General features: G+C 33.8%; 1 protein-coding gene and 1 long non-coding RNA gene across 4 annotated transcripts in view; one reads left to right on the top strand and one right to left on the bottom strand.

Moving 5' to 3' along the window:
* Window positions 1–16,751, top strand: part of LOC138714805 (uncharacterized) — a 46,132-nt gene extending 29,381 nt beyond the window's left edge. The window contains exons 2-3 of the long non-coding RNA XR_011336089.1: window positions 1,577–1,626; window positions 16,658–16,751. This is a non-coding gene — a long non-coding RNA (uncharacterized lncRNA). The remainder of the gene's footprint in view (window positions 1–1,576; window positions 1,627–16,657) is intronic.
* The window catches only part of LOC138714804 (facilitated trehalose transporter Tret1-like), a 328,031-nt gene that overhangs the window by 19,704 nt on the left and 287,640 nt on the right, over window positions 1–20,687 (bottom strand). The gene's annotated exons all lie outside the window — the stretch shown is intronic.

Here is a 20,687-nt window from a genome sequence, read left to right as displayed (position 1 = left end):
ATACCGCACCTTGCCTATTCTAATTAGATAGTTGGATTTCATTCACACCTTTTATATTGACCGGAAACATTCTGAGCGGACGATAGCAATACTAAACCTTTTACCATATATCTATTTCCCTAGGAATTCCTCTTACGCATCGTTACTGAAAGATGTAGCAAAACTATGGCTGGTATTATTGAAATGATTCATTTACCAGATGTGACGAAATTTTGCAATCTACTGTTATAAAATAATTTTGAATGGTAGAAATAACACATTTCTTAAAAAGAATGCAGTGATGGATATATCACGTGACCACTTAAGCTTAGAAAGAAAGAAAGAAAGAAAGAAAGAAAGAAAGAAAGAAAGAAAGAAAGAAAGAGATCTCATAAAAATTAAAAAAAAGTTTGAAAAGCATCGAGTTATTTATCCAAAAGTATCGAGTTCTTTATCAAAATGTATCAAGTTCTTTGTCCAAAAGTATCGAGTTCTTTATCCAAAAGTATCAAGTTCTTTATTTAAAAATATCAAATTCTTTATTATCGAGTTCTTTATCCAAATATATCAAGTTCTTTATCGAAATATATTAAGTTCTTTATCCAAATGTATCAATTCTTTATCCAAAAGTATCGATAGAGTTATTTATCCAAAAGTATCGAGTTCTTTATCCAAAAGTATCGAGTTCTTTATCCAAAAGTATCGAGTTCTTCAACCAAAAGTATCGAATTATTTATCCAAAAATGTCGAGTTCTTCATCCAAGTATATCAAGTCCTTTATCCAGAAGTATCAAGTTCTTTATTTAAAAATATCAAGTTCTTTATTATCGAGTTCTTTATCCAAATGTATCAAGTTCCTTATTCAAAAGTATCGATAGTCATTTATCCAAAAGTATCGATTGAGTTCTTTATCCAAAAGTATCGATCGAGTTCTTTATCCAAAAGTATCAAGTTCATTATCCAAACGTATCAAGGTCTTTATTTAAAAGTATCAAGTTCTTTATTATCGAGTTCTTTATCCAAAATTATCGAGTTCTTTACCCAAATGTGTCAAGTTCTTTATTCAAAAGTATCAAGTTCTTTATTATCGAGTTCTTTATCCAGATGTGTCAAGGTCTTTATTCAAAAGTATCAAGTTCTTTATTATCGAGTTCTTTATCCAAAATTATCGAGTTCTTTATCCAAATGTATCAAGGTCTTTATTCAAAAGTATCAAGTTCTTTATTATCGAGTTCTTTATCCAAAATTATCGAGTTCTTTTTCCAAATGTGTCAAGTTCTTTGTCCAAAAGTATCAAGTCCTTTATCCAAAAGTACCGATCGAGTTCTTTATCAAAAGTATCGAGTTCTTTATTATTGAGTTATTTATCCAAAAGTATCAAGTTCTTTATTCAGAAGTATCGAGTTATTATCCAAAAGTATCGATCGAGTTATTTATTCATAAGTATCGAGTTTTTTTATCTAAACATATCGAGTTCTTTACCCATAAGTATCGAGTTCTTTATCCAAAAGTATCGATCGCTCTTAGTAACGAGAGTACTAAAGAATCGAAAGTATCGGAGACATAACTCTAATTATTATTACTGTTGTTGTTTCAGATTCGAAGCAAACGCTGCTGGAGTTCGCAGTCGGAGACCGCAAGTGACAAGTAAGTGCTTTCTTGAAGTGTCTGCAGTGGCGAAGGCCCGCGGCAGCGTTGGCTATTGTCCCCGGTGACCCTGAATCTGTTTAGTGTTTGATCTAGAACACGCGGTGAAAGGAACTGCTAGTGTCATTACCACAGGCGACAAAAAACCAAAACACCACAAAATTGACGTTTGTCCTTATTAATTTAACAGTAATAAAAATCAAGAGTCTAAAGTTTTAGATTGTAGAGTCAGACGTTGCTAAGGAATACGGTGATTCAACTTTTAAAAAAATCGACAAGGTGAACGGAGATACCCAGCAATCGACCTCAACTGTCACAAAACATTGTTCACTAATTGGAACTATCGACTACTTCAAGTTGATCGCGGTCTGTTGAAAACAGGCTAGTTTCCAGCCTTATCGACTGAAAATGTAAACAACCCAGAAATTAAGCCTTTCATCAAATAGATCAAATATCAAGGCCATCGGTATTCACAACGAACTTTTTAAAATTCAGAGATAATAAAGGGCCAGTTAACTGGCTAGTAAACAGCTTCTCGGCGAAGGGTTACCAGAGTTCGACAGTCCCTGTGAGAATGTTGCCTTCTCTTGGCCGTGTTTTCATATTTTTAAGATTTAATATTTATGATCCTGTCGCCCAGTGGCTAGATCGCTAGACTCATAATCCTGTTGACCCGGGTTCGATCCCGGCGTATTCCTGATCTATGATTTGTGTCAGGGTCCACGTGACACAGGAGTTTCCTCTCGGAGCTCTGGTCCTCTATCGCATCACAATAAATCTCCATCATCATCATCATCATCATCATCATCATCATCATCATCATTGTCATCGTCCTCGTCGTCGTCGTCGTCGTCATCATCATCATCATCATCATCATCATCATCATCATCTCATAGGGAGAGCATCGTTGTCCATCCTTCGGCGCACCCTCGGAGCGACTCTGCCGATAATTTGGTCTATGCAACTGGCTTCATAGAGTGAATGACGATGTGTTTAAGACAAAAGTTCTTTTTTTTCTGTGTAAAGTCTGAATATTATAAAAAAGAGTTTGGCCTTTCATTAAATTAAAAAAGAAACAAGTTTACCTAAAAATAATCATCATAACATGCACTAAATTAAAAATAAATAATGCTATTGTTTTCCTCCTCTAATAGAAAAAAACGTTTATTCAAAATTATATTATCGCAAACGCGTAATTTTTTAGATAAGCATCCGAAATGTTAAAAAATACACCCTGTATAATATGAATATCAAATTAAATACACTACACAGCCATTATTTTAGAACAGATACCTCATACTAAAAAAAAATGAATAAAATTATTTACCCCGGTGTGGAAATAGATAATAATGTATAGTAAAATATCTGAACATTTCATACTTATTGTGTTCGCCGAATATTTGTGAAGCGTTAATTTTTCCGTGTAAAATAAAGTAAAGCTGGCTACGGACTGAAAGGTCCGGGGTTCGATCCCTGGTGGTGACAGGATTTTTTCTCGTTGCCAAACTTTCAGAACGGCCCCGAGGTTCACTCAGCCTCCTATAAAATTGAGTACCGGGTCTTTCCCGGGGGTAAAAGGCGGTCAGAGCGTGGTGCCGACCACACCACCTCATTCTAGTGCCGAGGTCATGGAAAGCATGGAGCTCTACCTCAATGCCCCCCCAAGTGCCTTCATGGCATGTTACGGGGATACCTTTACCTTTTTTACCTTTTTTAAAATAAAGTAAAAAGATATGTTACGTAGTAATTATCACATCCGTTGCAAATCATGTCACGACCGTTACAGAAAATAACATTATTTTTTTTAAATTAAAATAAACAATTATGAAGTTTATCACCTCAGATAGTTAATGTCATCCTTTAGACACCAATAAAGAATTCTTAAAATATAATTTTTCAAAAGTATTAACAGATTTTTTAAGCTAAATAAAATGCAGTGTTGAGGTGGGTAACATTTTTGTCACATCCCTTACAGCGCCAAAAATGACGATAGATTGAAAATCTTCAGAGCAATAGCGGTGAAAATTCACAGATTTTTTAAGCTAAATAAAATGCAGTGTTGAGGTGGGTAACATTTTTGTCACATCCCTTACAGCGCCAAAAATGACGGTAGATTGAAAATCTTCAGAGCAATAGCGGTGAAAATTCACAGATTTTTTAAGCTAAATAAAATGCAGTGTTGAGGTGGGTAACATTTTTGTCACATCCCTTACAGCGCCAAAAATGACGATAGATTGAAAATCTTCAGAGCAATAGCGGTGAAAATTCACATGAGTCTAAGACCGCAAGGTAACAAGGTGAGAATAAAAAAAAACACGTTTCTTAAATTTAACTCTTTAAATCTGGGTACATTTTGCATTTCTGTTATAAAAGACTGGCTGTACAATGTTAGAGAAACGATATATTGTATTTCATTATTTAATTTTATTGAAGTATAGATGTTTCGTTCAGTCATTGAAATTTCCTTAAATCCCCTATCACTGTTTTTTTTTTGATTTGGTAGATATTTTATGTCATATTTGTTTGAATGATCTCTTGTTATCGCGAAAGTGATTTAACGATGAAAATGTAAAATATATACTTTATTGTTATTGGATTTAATTCTTTCTTGACCATGATTCATTTAATGATAATTTCCATGAATTTACCCTTTACTAGCAACCGCATATAATGTGCAATTCACATGACGTATTCAGGCGAAGTGAAAGGACTTGTATTTATGTGGTAGCGTACTCCAGGTTGCAGGGACTAGCAATAATAATTTAGCTCCGAAAGGACATTCGGAATGTAACATGTCGAAGTATTTTAATTGCCCTTTACTTTTGTCGATGAAGGAAATAATTTAATTGAAGCTAAGAAACCAGAATTGGGCAGGAAGGAAGACGCTGGACTACTTAATAATTTTTCACCATTCACCGAACGTATATGTGGGGCAGGGTCGAAGTACGAACTCTGTGGAATATTGTTAGTCACTCTATCACTAGGAGGTGCGGCTAAATTGAGAACATTTCTCGGGATAACACAATTGGTAACCTAGAAACACTCTTAACCACGTACGAATGCGTGTTTGATTGCGGTTTCCAACGTTTGTTCCTAGTTACTTCAGTAATTAAATGAATAAAAAAAGTCTACATCCTCTTTATACCTTGACTCTTATGATAGCTGCAATTTTTGGTTTCATGTTTTGTTTCTACAAGGTGACACCAGATGATGTAATTTTCGCTCTGAAGAAAGTGAGCCTTCATATTATAAAAAAAGTGGAATGGAATGTCTTCTAATTCATGTGTAGTGTATACAGTAGAACCTGGGTTATAAGTAGACTTCGTGGAATTGCCACGAGAATCGCAAAGTTTACTGCGCACGCGGTATAGACTGTATGAGAAGGGGGCGTGCAACGGATGGAGTATGCCTCTAATGTAAACACTGAGCAGTATACTGCGGTTACAATAAAACCTGTATCCTGCATTCAAGAAATATAATGAATGACCATTGAAGTAGGAAATGTCTAAATATATAAATACACATTATTTTGTAGTGAGATATATTAACTCTTAAAATTTAATGCAAGATACTCACATCATCCTTGAATATGTGCATTGCAGTGAAGAGTTACGTACATTTTGAGCGACTGCAAAGTAATCTTCTCCGATGGTCACTTAAAAAGTTTTTATTTTGGGAAAATGTATGTTCAACATCACACGATGTAATGCGTACTTATTTGAAGAACGGAAAGTCACTATTTTTTAGTACACCACCTTCAGATGTCTTGTCGTGACCCGATGGTACATCATTTATAATACGAAGTTGTGAATAGGCAGAATTTTTAGCAATAATGTTTCTCAACTTACATTTCACTTTTTCTGAAATTAGTGAATTGTTATTTTGGATAACGGTTTGTGATACTTTATCCACTACATTAAGGGCTTCTGAGAGTTGTAGTTTAGACGATTCTAACAGGATGATGCTTTTGGACACGATTTTAAAATTAGAATCAGTGAACAGAATATCTTCCAATAGCTGTTCAGAAGGCAATGATTTTACAGCTGCAACAGCGGAACTGTCTGTGCTATCCAATGCATCAATTACCTTCATTATTTTGCCGTAATCTTCTGCATAATAATTAAAAGCATCCAACCACGTTCCCCAAAGGTGTCAAGACTGGCTGCGGGGTTAAGGATATTCCAGGGGCAATTATTTGGAACAGCAACACTCTCATTGTAGCATGTTTGATTGAATTCTTGTCTGCACTGAACAAATGTTAAGCTTCGACTATTCCAACCACAGTAATGCGAAAACAAGTGCTTACATAGGTATACATTAGCTGTAGCTGCTCTATCTATTTGGACCGCTCACATCTCTTAACATGAACTGCTTATACTACTAGACCGGGCGGTCGCTCACCTCCTCTATACTACCGTACATGGCAACGTGATTGCATGCTGCGTGTGGCAATTCAACGAAGTCTAGTTATAAGTAACCGAGTTATACGTAATTCTGTTTTGCACGTAATTATGCACAAGTTATGGCAAAATTACATTCAATTATATAGGCCTATAAATTAGTTCTGAATTGTACGTAATTTATTTATAAGTAATCCGCTTTTGTAAGTAGTAGATTAATTTAAAAAAAATCGAATTTGAATTGTATATATTTTAGTTCGCTTTGATACGTAATGAAGTTTCATTTTAACTTCACATGAATTATCTAATAACTCTGAATACATTTGAATAATTTCCCACAATCCTCAAGGTCAGCTGCAGGTTACGGGGAACATTCAAGCTATGTGACAGTGAAGATCTTTGCCTATTTATATCGGTGAGGTTACGAGACTCGTATCGATAAGACAGCAAACTCGCACATCCCAGGCGAATACAGAGTCGGCATGCTGTGTCTTTACATGTTCTTCTTTATTGTGAGGCAAAAAATTACACACATTTGTAAATGATAAGAACACAATTTCAAAATGTAAGTAATAATAATTGCAAATAAATATAAACAGTAAGTGTAAGTAATAACTGTAGATAATATACAGTCTGATCCGTTTGGGTATGGATAATATTAATTTAGTATAAAGCTATTATCATAGTAGGAAAAATTTCTTGCTGGTTATGTTATAATTAAAAGATGGGAGTTTCCATTTATGATAATCAACAATGCATAATCTGAAAGGACAAATGAAAATCGTAGATGATTAAAATGGCTACTACAAATCAACAGCGGGCACAATGTGTTCTTTGGTATGATAAATTTGAGAGTGTTAAAAGAGTTCAGAGGGAATTTCGACTTGAGTATAGTATGCGTAATGTACCTAAATACGATTCCATAATGTTGTGGTATCGAACATTTGTAGAAACAGATTCAGTGTTTTAAAAAAATCATGCAGGAGATCGCAGGCGAAACTCAGTGCGAGAAGCAGTTATCTCTTGGCTTGGTCCCCAAACTCCCCAGATCTAACCCCTCCTGACTTCTTCGTGTAGGGTTTTGTTAAAGACATAGTCTATTCACAAAAACCCAGAAACATTGATGATCTGAGAGTAAAAATTACTCAAGCTTTTCAACAAATCATTCCCCTTATGTTACAACGGACATGGGCTGAATTGCATCACCGTTATGAGTTGTGCAGGGTGCGCAATGGGGGTCATGTTGAGCTCTAGGAATCTCCCATCTTTCAGTGTTGTATGCACAAAGTTTTAACAAATAAAGTTCAGTAGTAAATGTTTTACGGTGTTTTTATTCTATCCATACCCAAACGGATCACCCTGTAGAAGACAGTAAGAGATGGCGAAAAACATATTGAAGTTAATCTTATCCCAATTGTCCTTATCTCAAAATTTTGTTCAGATCATCATCATCATCATCATCATCATCATCATCGTCATCACTATCACTATCACTATCACTATCACTATCACTATCACTATCATTATCACTATCACTATCACTATCACTATCGCTATCACTATCACTGGCACTATAGACCTTTGTGGGTCTTGGCCTTCTGAAAAAGTTTCCTCCATTCCTTCCTGTTCAGTACCAAGCTCCTCCAGTTTTTTATTCCAATGATCTCTCACTGCTACTTCCCATCTTAACTTAGGTCTTCCAACTTTCCTAGTTCCTTCTGGCACTGCATTAAAATAATATCCTCTTTATCGTTCTGTCATGTTGTGTAGAACGTACTCTATTATTTCCTGTTTAATTTTTGCATGCGTTTACTGGATCACTCTATAGTCTATAAGTGATGACTAGGGAGTGGGGAGCGCTCTTCCCAGCAGGTAGTTTTAGATAGCGGAAGGGGGTAGTGTTTACTTACTCTGAAACAAATCAAGCTACTATCCTATACAGCTATACAGTCCATTCCGATATAGCTACTTTATCCCAACCTTACTCATAAGTGACACCAATAAGGCGTCACTCATGAGGCAACTAAGCCAGGAGATAATGGGGTAGGGTGGCCAGTTCCTTTCCCCCCTCCATTACTTACATCGCTGACTATAGTCCCGTCGCTCTAATTTCCGGCAGCCAATCACGTTGCAGGTCGGCTACATTTAAACGTGTGCGTCTTGTGATCCGCTTATGAAGATATTCATTTCTTAAGGCTCGATAAATACTTAATATAATCACCCGCCATTTTGGCTCTTTCGTTGGCGCTCGCAGAAAGCACACGAAGACGTTATTTGCCGCTCAATTATTTGCTGAATTACAGTGCGTTTGATTTATTATCATAGGAGCTACGACATGATAATGTTTAACGGTGTGGCAAATAGATTCCTCGTATGGTAGCTCGGCAACGAAAGAACAAAAATGGCGAATGATACTACCTACCTAGACTTTATAGAGCCTTGACTTCCTAAGACGTAAGCAAAGAGGAGGAGTCACGCCGGGAATAATAGCGTCGCGACTATAGTAACAAATTACTCTAATTAGACTTCAGATGTATACAAACAGTTGTTTCAATGTATATTAATTTTTTTTAACTCCCCGTTTCTGAGGAGTTAACCACGCAGTGGTTCGTACTATACGATTTTTGACACTTCCTGCAGAACATTAAACAGGCAACAACCTCGCATTGAAGTGGCGTATGTTACGAAATATATTTGAGAATGGTGTTACGTTACGGGCACTACGAAACTAATTACATCAGTAATTAGGTTCAGGAAATGTTCGAATTCTCTTGGCATTTCGCCATAGCCCTGGCGTCCAATGTCACCGCTCCATGGTTAAATAGTTGCCTAAAAGGAGGTTCTGAGGGCACCAGATGTGCCTCTGACAAAAACCTGCGTAAGTCTGCGTAGATACCCAAACTACACACAGCACATGGGTACGCAATGTAATTGAAGTGCTTCTGTGTCTCGTATACCGCTTATGAGGTGACAGTTTGTCAAAAAAGGTCCGAGGATCGATTCCGGGAGATCCTGTGACATTTTTTTTTTTAAGAATCCCCTTCTATAACACGTTTCCTTGTGATATCACTCGAGAGGCATTGGCTTTAACTCCCGTCTTCTATGATATTCACTCGCCGTTATTTTACATCAATATCTGTTATGTATGCAGATAGCGTTGAAGTGAGTTATTTGAGCAAGCACGCATAAAACTAACGTACGCAATGTGAATACCGTATAAGCAATTGCAGTTAATACAGAATGTTGTAGCATCATCCCTTCGAATTTATCTTGTTCAGCTATGAAATCTCTCCTTTATTCGACTTGTTACTATTACACATATATAAAAAATAAATATAAACATTTACATAGAGATAAAAATTTTACAGGAGAAAAAGTTCGTCCAAAGGGCTGGACTCCGGAAGAGTACCCAAAACGTTCATTGCATTTCCGCGTTGACTCAAATAAGTAGTGCAACGGTGATCACCAGTAATGGAGATCAAAATTTGGCCGATTTGAGATACCAAAACTTTAGCGTCATGACTCCAAGAACCGAAGGTCTCCACAGCAAATGGGACAAAGATATAATTGTCTAAAAGATGAGTATATTTATTGACTTTCTTCTTAACGGCTAATTCAGCAGCAGATGCTGCGCGTCTGGAGGTATTCGGCAAGTGAGATGGAGCTAGAGTGTCAACGCAAGTGGAGTCCCAAATTAAAGATTTTCCTCTAGACCATGGAATTAAGGTGAGACCATCGGGTCGTTTACCATCTGCGCGACTAATACCTGGTGTTTCCAAAAGAGACGGGATGCCACAAGAAGTCAGAGATCTTTTAATGATATCATTGAGTGATGTATGTCTGGGACTGCGACCCTTGCTCCTCGCACAGCTGAGTGCATGATGACCGTAAATATCAGCAATTCCCCCTCAAATACATTGGTGTGGCTGGCAGAGTTTACAACCAAGGCGTAAAGCTATTGCGATTTTAAAGGATGTACTATCTATTAGGGTGCCGATGTGAGGAGAAGGTAATGCGTGTAACCAAGCTCCAGACTCACTCTCTTGAAGAGCTAGGAGACGTGCAATGTCTTGTTCGGATGTGGAAGAAGAAAGGAGTGTATCTAAAATTTTTTGGGAAAAGATAACGTCCCACTGTTTTTGAAATTCGGGATGGGCAGGAGGATGAGTGGTTTGTTACTTAGTTTAATGATTTTATTCGTAATTTTTCATTAAACATCAATTTTACCTTCCACTCACTCACTCACTCACTCACTCACTCACTCACTCACTCACTCACTCACTCACTCACTCACTCACTCACTCACTCACGTCGTTAATCCACCAATGTATTAGTCCAATTCTTTCACTCAAAATTAATTCATTTACTTCTCTGTTTCCATTTTACGTAAACATTGATTCGTTTATCCAGTCGTTTATACATAAAAATTAATCAACTCATTAATTATTTTACTTATTCAATTACTGATTAATTGTTTTTTAAACTGTTTATAGACTAGACAGGCCTAAGATTCTTAGCTTATTGTATAATAATATTTCTTAACAGTCTGATGTAAATATATTTTGCTGATGAAATATTTCTGATTATTTGTTTATACTTAACGATCCTAATTTCTGGATTGAGGTCAAGGTCAAACTCGTTTAATTTTCAGCATTAACGCTGCTCCACGCAACATTAAATTAAATGTTTTCCCGAAGCGTATAAATTGCTTCGAATTTAAACATATACAAAAGTGATATAATCGTTTATTTCCTCATATCTAATGATTCTGGAAGTAAACACATTGTTAAAAATCGCTTTGAATTATGGAGGTTGATTTTAATGGGAGAATTGGAATACGGATAATTAGGAGGTTTTAAGGGTATACTTTAACTTTTTAAACTGAGACGCAAGCGTAGTTCAGTTAGTGATAATTTCTGACAGAGGGACAGGGCGTCGACCCCAGAGAAATTATCTGAAGTTTTTAATGAGAAGGTAACTATGAGCCATGTTATCTAATTTATTTCTTTCGTTACGATTTTAAAATATGTACTTTCGCATGGGAATATCAACATTCCATTATCTAGTGATATTTTATGGTCATCTGGATTGAAATTATTAATGTTATAAAATAATAATAATAATAATAATAATAATAATAATAATAATAATAATAATAATAATAAGCATCATCACCACTACTACTAAAGTTCTTTGTTCTGTGAGGCGTTTTGACGTTACACAATTCTTTTCCATTTCACTTTATCTTCACCGGTTACTTTTGGTTTTCAACGCTTGGAGAATTTGCTTCTCTTCACAAAATTCTGACCTTTTTCCTGATGGATTTTCCACAGTAATTTATTTAATCTTATTCTTAGCAGAAACTCCCATAGCTTGGTCAATACAGCAAAGTTGTTTAATTTTATTTTTGTCAATAATACCAAAATTCGTACTACATTTTATTCTATATTAATTAATGTGTTACTACTGGAGCTAAATGACTGCTGTGAACAGTATGGGATGAAGATAAATGCAATAAGACAAAGATCATGGTCACAGGAAGAAAAATAAAGAAGGTAAAGTTGCGAATTTTGAATGAGGCAGTAGAGCAAGTGGACAGCTTCAAATACTTGGGGTGTACTATAACAAGTAACATGAGCTGCTGCCAGGAAGTCAAAAGGAGAATAGCAATAGCAAAGGAAGCTCTTTATAGAAAAAAGAGCATCTTCTGTGGACTTCTGGAAAATAACTAAGGAAGGGACTAGTGAAGCGCTTTGTATGGAGTGTGGCGTTGTATGGGGTAGAAACATGGACATTACGACGAAGTGAAGAGAAGCGAGTAGAAACATTTGAAATGTGCATATGGAGAAGAATGGAACGTGTGAAGTGGACAGACAGAATAAGAAATGAAGCTGTGTTGGAAAGAGTGGGTGAAGAAAGAATGATGCTGAAACTGATCAGAAAGAGGAAAAGGAATTGGCTGGGTCACTGGTTGAGAAGAAACTGCCTACTGAAGGATGCACTTGAAGGAATGGTGAATGGGAGAAGAGTTCGAGACAGAAGAAGATATCATGTGATAGACGACATTAAGTTATATGGATCATATGAGGAGACAAAGAGGAAGAGAAAATAGGAACGAAAATAGGAGAATGCTGAGTTTGCAGTGAAAGACCTGCCCTTGGGCAGAACACGAATGAATGAATTTTTTCTTTTCATAACTCTCTAGAAAATTTACCTGAGTATCTTCTCCTTACCTATATTGATTCTTCTAATTACTTAATTAATTAGAGTCTAATTAATTAGTGTTTTTAATTGTATCCTTCAAATATTGTAACCTAGACATCGTTTTCATGTTTAAAATAGGATTTTTCTGTTGTGTTGTTCTGGATCTTTTATGGTAAATCGACAATATTGCAGCAATAGGTGGCTCTGTTTGGTTGGAATTACACGGATTCTTACATTTCATTGGTGAATTGGTACATGAACGAAATAGTCGAACTCATTTCATCTATATCGTCATAATATGACGTTCTTACTTTTGCGGTTAAGAAGTCTTTAACATCCTACAGGTGTAGTAAAGCAAGTTGTTCTTCACCGAGGCAAGATTAATGTGAATGAACTCGGTATAATTACACAAACCGCTGGGGAATATTTATATGCTTTATCTCGTAGCAACGTGATTTTAGCTGAACTTATATAAGATAATTGTCAGGAATTACATTTTATCGAAAGTTTAACTCATTAAATGTAGGTTAATTATTGCGTGATTTTTATAATTTTTGTAAGCTTCCGCGCTAAGTACGCAGAAACGGATTTCACTATTCTACAAAGGTTTTCTAGAAATGCGCGGAGTTCGGACTTGTTTCGGTTGCCAGTAACTATATAACAAGGTTAGGTCAGTGTCCAATGTCAAGCCGTGAAAGTGGCTTCTGTTACGTGTTACCAATTTAATGCAGTGTCACCATTCTTATATCAGTCCGCTTGACGTACTTCTATTATTATTGTTATTATTATTGTTATTATTATTGTTATTATTATTATTATTACTATTATTATTATTATATTATTCTTATTCTTATTACTGTTACTATTATTACTACTAAGATTTAAAATCATCCGTCCTCAAGTGAGGTTGACCACTGGGATCCGGAATTAACAAACATAAAAGATAAAGGGAAATGAAACGGGCAAAATATGGATTAGATTTGTACATTAAAACAAAAATTTACATGTTAATATATAGATGATAGTGTAAAATTTGAAGAGAGGCCTTCAGAATTTCCATTACAATCTTCTGAACCTCATAAAAGGGAATTTTAAAGGATTTAAGAATATTACATGTAAATTTTGGTAAACAACCCCTCGCTCCAAATAGTAAGCCTGCAGCATCCCAGTTGTAAAGTGAAATGCCATATTTTTCACTGAGGTATGGAAGACAAGGTACATATTTAGCTCGCTTGTCATCATTAATCTGCAGTGCTTGATTTGTGTCTCGTTCAAAGCAAATCGTAGGGTCTAAGACCATCGCTTTCTGGGTTCTTCTATTGATGGCAATTATATCGACTCTTCTATGAGAATCATTTTCAGACACGCAATGAATCTCCTCATGTACTTCCCATTATTATTATTATTATTATTATTATTATTATTATTATTATTATTATTATTATTATTTTTATTATTAAATATAACCATCATCTAAAAATGTATTAACAGAAAAGATTGTATTAGAGACCTGGGTGTATTAATTGACAATAAATTATATTTTCACAACCACATTGATAATATTTATAACCATGCAATAAGAATGTTAGGAATAATTCGGTCAATTACTTAAATTATTCTTTTTCAACACCTGACTCTCTTTTAATACTATACATTAGTGAGATCGAAACTCGAATATGCATCTGTAGTTTGGAACTCTATTACTAGTACTGGTTCTGTAAAACTGGAAAATATTCAAAGGAAATTTATTTCATTATGTTCGTACAGATTTCTGCCTAATAACTCCGGATATAACTATGATAAAAATGCGAGCACTTTAAATGTCGAAGCTTGTATGCCAGACGTCATGATCTCGATTACTTATTCTTATGTAAGGTCCTTAAAGGTGATATTATTTGTCAATCTTTCTTAAACAGTGTCAGCCTTCATATTCCTATTAAGGACATGAGACATCACAAACTCTTCTATATTAGAAATTCTAAATCTTCCTCGCCGGTCTCCAGATGTATTAAAAATGCTGACTTGCATGTAGGTGATTTCGATCCATTCAATGTATAGAAGTATTATAACATGGCAATATTATTATTTGCATAATCTTTCTACACAAATTGGTAATACTTTTGTAAGAATCAACTCCTTTCCATAAAATATTATAGTATTAATAATTCTTGTAAATTAATCATTGTAATCTATGTTCTTCATTTTTTTGTTATCTAAATTATTTAATTTGTACCATAGTTGTTCATTTTATTGTATTAATTGTATCACTGTGCTGGACTTTTATTGGCCAATGGCTGTTGTCCAGCAAATAAATATCAAAAAATAATAAATAAATAAATTAATTAATTAATTAATAAATAATAATAATAATAATTATTATTATTATTGTCATTAGCCTATCAGTTATTAACGACGCTGAATCATGTCGATGAAAATTGTGCGTAATGGTACTAGGCGACATGCATCCAAGAATTCGCCATGATATTACCTGATATTCATTCGTCTTACGATTGAGAAAAACTTCGGAAAAAAAACTTACGAGGGAAGCAGCTCAGCAGGGATTTGAATTCACGCTCGAATATATTATTATTATTATTATTATTATTATTATTATTATTATATATAACAAATAGAAAAATTATTGACATTTAAGGATAAGACTGATTGATAGATTGACGAAAAAGGGAAAAAATATCACATTTTATATGTAACAGAAAACAAAGACGCCATGCAGTACAAGATAACAGCTCTAAAATTGCTTAATAACTAACATGTAAATTTAACGAAATATGCAGAGTGATTAACTTGACCCTTACTATTAAGGTTTATGCAATCCTGAATTTTATCGCATGACCACGAAATTGCGGAATTTTTTTCTAGGAGATTTCAACGCAAGGATAGGTGTGAAATTTCTGTACCTCCAGAGTGGGTAATTCCTTAATTCAAAATAGACAATGGTTATCAGGGAAAGTTAGCACCAATTGATTTTACACTCTTTATTCTTTGTTTACCCCATGATAGACAACATTAAGATAAATAGATCATATGCGGAGACTAAGAGAAAGGCGGAAAATAGGAAAGATTGAAGAATGCTGGGTTTGCAGTGAAAGACCTACCCTTGGGCAGAAAATTATGAACTAATTCTTTATTTTAAAATGCTACTGAAGTGTAAATACCTGGAGTACGTTTATGTTGTACTGATAAATTATAATAACGCATTATGTTTCTTTATTTACAAATATTTAAGGTGTTAGTGTTAAAAGGATAACCATTTTATAGTATATATGCTGGAACTGCAGGCCTTATTTTTACAGTACATTACGACATCGCTGTCGTAGAATGAATGTGAAGAAACTGTATGGAATATTTCGGGGTTCCCACATTAAAATAAGAACATTAAGTAACAAACATAGGCTAATGTAAAATCCGAACCCACAAATCATTATTGGCTACAAACAAGAAATAGAGGTGTAGACACGTAATTAATATGGTTTAAAAAGAGTGACAAAGGATTTGAGGAAACCCCTATGACAGATGTACCAAAATTTAAGAGGTGATTCTACATGTTAAATATAAGTTAACAAAGCTTTTTTTACACTTTTCCTTCGACGTAGCACAGTTAAGCAGAAAAAAAAATAGTATTTGCCCAATATTTGCAGCTCTCTACTGCGGTAATGGTCCTAGAGAAATGGCTGACTACTATACAAGCAGATAGATAAAATAATCTGAATAGTTAGTGTCTTAAGTCTTTTTTTGCAAGTGAAACTATTTAGCCATGAATTTAAATTGAATAATTATTGCAAAAATCGTTCAAATAAATCGCGTGTCTCCAACTGAGTACAGCAGAGGGGAGGAGAAGGTAAGGGATGGGTGGCCGCCCTTGCTAGAGTTATTGCAGTAGCCGTGATGTTATCAAATGCTTCATAGAAACATAACTATTTCCTCTAAAACGGTGAATGTTGGAAAAGAAACTTATTTAGATTTTACAAACCTCTCCTCATGATCTATTATCAGTTTCATTTTGGTGCAGAGGTTACCTTTCACCCTGTATAGAAATGGACTAGTTCACATTGTCATTTTATCAGAGCTCGAGTGGACTGCGCATTTTACCGGGTGTGATTTAATCTATTAGTGTAGATCGAATATAGACGTTAAAAGTCAAAATACTCTGTCACTTTTTTGCTGCTACTCTATTTTCATAAGTAGGATTACGTCAGTTTTGGAATGAATTCGTGTAGATATTTGAATCGCCTAAAACTTTTAACTGGAGAAGTTTTCATTTCGACGTAAAATTAATATATATAATTAACTATTTCCAGGAAACTTAATGTCTTTTGTTCTATTCATATGTGCCTAATTGACAGTGTTGCATTAACTATACAAAGCAATTTGAATATATATTTTATATCCCGAATTTTTTATTTCAGAAATTTTAGACTGGCACAGCAGAAGGAACCAGTACCTGTTTTACTTCAGAATAGCAACAAATGAAGACTACGCATGCGGCGAAGGATAGAAGGTAGGCAAAATATTGTCCAATATGTAGGCTAGTATTAAAGCATTAAAGTTTCAAAGGTATTAATATCGTGATGGAGTACAGTGTAACTGAATAGCATCTCATCTTGAATGAGAGTTTCAGCCCTTCTAGCGTCCCTGGAAGAGCCTACGCAGAAAGACGAGCAATAACATGCATTATTAACACTCTTTCACATATTAGAGAATGTGTCTCGTTTGACTTGTAGATGTTAACACCTCCGCAATGAGTGATTACGAATTGTTAGCTCCTCCACTTAAATTAATTAAATAGGCCTAATATTAAACGAGAAATTCATGTACCGGCACATTAATAAATTATATCTTAAAAATATGCCTAAATTGGGTGGATCTACTGTTTCCGGATGCAAGAAAATGTCTCGACTTTGAAGAAACTCATTTATGGAGTTAAATTAAACAAGCAAATCTTGTACATTTCTAAGTTTTATCTTGAAAACGGGTCTAAATTTTTTATTAATTGGGGTGAATCTAACGTTTTATGGTGCTTAAAAAGCGTTTCAGCTAGTTCTGAACTTTGAGACAACTCTTTTATAGAGTTAAATAAAACGAGCAATTCTTGTATATTTGTAAATTTTATCTTGAAAAAAAGAAACTTAGACATTTTAATGAAATGTGACTAATATCTACCGCTCTCCGGTATGAGAAAGCGATTTAGCTAGGTCTCGATTTGGGAAAATATATTTAGGTACAGTTATATATGTCACTAAATATAGGTTATTTTAAACTGTACAATAGTAAAATAACTCGATGTTAGTCTCTACATTTGTTGTAGGAAAGTAACTTGAGAATATGTAAACTAAGTTTAGTATTAACTGATATTTTCGGTAAAATAAATTAATTGAAGTTAATATGATCATCTTGAGAAGATTATTAAAGATAAGACAAAATTTAATATTGATACAACCAAAACTTCGCAGTTGAATATGACTGAAGATGAATTTCATGCTTTCATCTGCTTAATTGTTTATAGAGTTGGCCTCTAGGAAGTTAAATTAAACGAGTAATTCTTGTATGTTTGTAAATTTTATCTTGAAAACTGCTTAAGAATTTTTATAAAATAGGATGAATTTACCGTTTCCGGGTGCGAGAAAGAGATTTAGCTAGGTGTCACGACTTTTGGAAAACTCAATTAGGAAGTTAAATAACCAGATTGATTACTAAGAAACTAAGAATCTACAAGTAATAACATAAATCTATGAGGAACATTTATAACCACACAAAAGAGCGATTTACAAGACAATATATTAATGGACTTATGTTTAACACCTCGACTGTGCCTCTAGCTTCTTGATTTTTTACTGCCTATGGAACTCGACCATGAAAAGAAAGCATAGGGAGTTACCTAGTTAAAATGGAGTACCCGTGCTTCAAAACCGTAGCAGAATAGCTACAGAGCATAAGCTTCTCTGTTTCGTCTAAAACCTCGATTATTTTAACTTAGTATTACAATCTACGGAAATAACATAGCAAAATATAATCTTGATGATTTTAACTCATGTAGTGTTGCAATCTTCCGAAATACAATATTTGGAAATGATATAGCAAAATATTACTTTGATGATTTTAACTTAGTGTTACAATCTTCGAAAATAACATAGCAAAATATAACCTTGATGATTTTAACTCGTGTAGTGTTGCAATCTTCGGAAATAACATAATAGAATATAATCTTCATGATTTTAACTTAGTGTTACAAACTTCGGAAACAACATAGCAAAATATAACTTTCATGATTTTAACTTAGTGTTACAATCTTCGGAAATAACATAGCAAAATATAACTTTGATGATTTTAACTCGTGTAGTGTTGCAATCTTCGGAAATAACATAATAGAATATAACCTTGATGATTTTAACTTAGTGTTACAATCTTCGGAAATAACAAAGCAAAATATAACTTTAATTATTTTAACTTAGTGTTACAATCTTCGGAAACAACATAGCAAAATATAACTTTCATGATGTTAACTTAGTGTTACAATCTTCGGAAATAACATAGCAAAATATAACTTTGATGATTTTAACTCGTGTAGTGTTGCAATCTTCGGAAATAACATAATAGAATATAACCTTGATGATTTTAACTTAGTGTTACAATCTTCGGAAATAACAAAGCAAAATATAACTTTAATTATTTTAACTTAGTGTTACAATCTTCGGAAATAACATAGAAAAATATAACCTTGATGATTTTAGCTTAGTGTTACAATCTTTAGAAACAACATAGCAAAATGTAACTTTCATGAGTTTAACTTAGTGTTGCAATCTTCGGAAATAACATAGCAAAATATAACCTTGATGATTTTAACTTAGTTTTACAATATTTGGAAATGATATAGCAAAATATTATTTTGATCATTTTAACTTATTGATACAATCTTCGGAAACAACATAACAAAATGTAACTTTCATGATTTTAACTTAGTGTTGCATTCTTCGGAAATAACAGAGCAAAATATAACCTTGATGATTTTTAATAGGGCTACAATCTTCGGAAATAACATAGCAAAATATAACCTTGATGATTTTAACTTATTGATACAATCTTCGGAAACAACATAACAAAATGTAACTTTCATGATTTTAACTTAGTGTTGCATTCTTCGGAAATAACAGAGCAAAATATAACCTTGATGATTTTAACGTAGTGTTACAATTTTTGGAAATGATATAGCAAAATATTACTTTGAACATTTTAACTCAGTGTTACAATCTTTGGAAATAACATAGCAAAATATAACCTTGATGATTTTTACTAGTGCTACAATATTCGGAAATAATGTAGAAAAAAATAAACTTGATGAATTTAACTTAGTGTTACAATCTTCGGGAACAACATAGCAAAATGTAACTTTCATGATTTTAACTTAGTGTTACAATCTTCGGAAACAACATAGTAAAATGTAACTTTCATGATTTTAACTTAGTGTTACAATCTTCGGGAACAACATAGCAAAATGTAACTTTCATGATTTTAACTTAGTGTTACAATCTTCGGAAATAACATAGAAAAACATAACCTTGATGATTTTAACTTAGTGTTACAATCTTTGGAAATAATATAGCAAAATATTACTTTGATCATTTTAACTTAGTGTTACAATCTTCGGAAATAACATAGCAAAATATAACCTTGATGATTTTTACTAGTGCTACAATCTTCGGAAATAACATAGCAAAATATAACCTTGATGATTTTAACTTATTGTTACAATCTTCGGAAACAACATAGCAAAATGTAACTTTCATGATTTTAACTTAGTGTTACAATCTTTGGAAATGATATAGCAAAATATTACTTTGAACATTTTAACTTAGTGTTACAATCTTCGGAAATAACATAGCAAAATATAACCTTGATGATTTTTACTAGTGCTACAATCTTCGGAAATAACGTAGAAAAAATATAACCTTGATGAATTTAACTTAGTGTTACAATCTTCGGAAACAACATAGCAAAATTAACTTTCATGATTTTAACTTAGTGTTACAATCTTCGGAAATAACATAGAAAAACATAACCTTGATGATTTTAACTTAGTGTTGCAATCTTTGGAAATGATATAGCAAAATATTACTGTGATGATTTTAACTTCGTGTTACAATCTTTGGAAAAATATTTCAATAACCCTGCACATGTTGATGCGCCCTTCTGGTATGATGCCCTCGACATGTATAAATCATAAAAATGGCCAAATGGACTGGAGACTCTTCAATATGCGACACATAAAATGTAAAATGCGATTTCTTTAAACTTCTCATTACTCGAATACCTTCTTAATGGGACATTATACATTTTGAAGTATTTGAATGTAGAAATAAGTAGAAGCTGTAAAACAGTAGCTATAAAATAAAAAATCACCCTAATATTTTTTTCCTCTGATGGACAAAATACATTTTGATT

The sequence above is a fragment of the Periplaneta americana genome, chromosome 15, assembly GCF_040183065.1.
Source record: "Periplaneta americana isolate PAMFEO1 chromosome 15, P.americana_PAMFEO1_priV1, whole genome shotgun sequence".
NCBI lineage: Eukaryota > Metazoa > Arthropoda > Insecta > Blattodea > Blattidae > Periplaneta > Periplaneta americana.
Note: the sequence above shows the minus strand (reverse complement) of the source record. Positions and strands in the feature narration are given on the sequence as shown.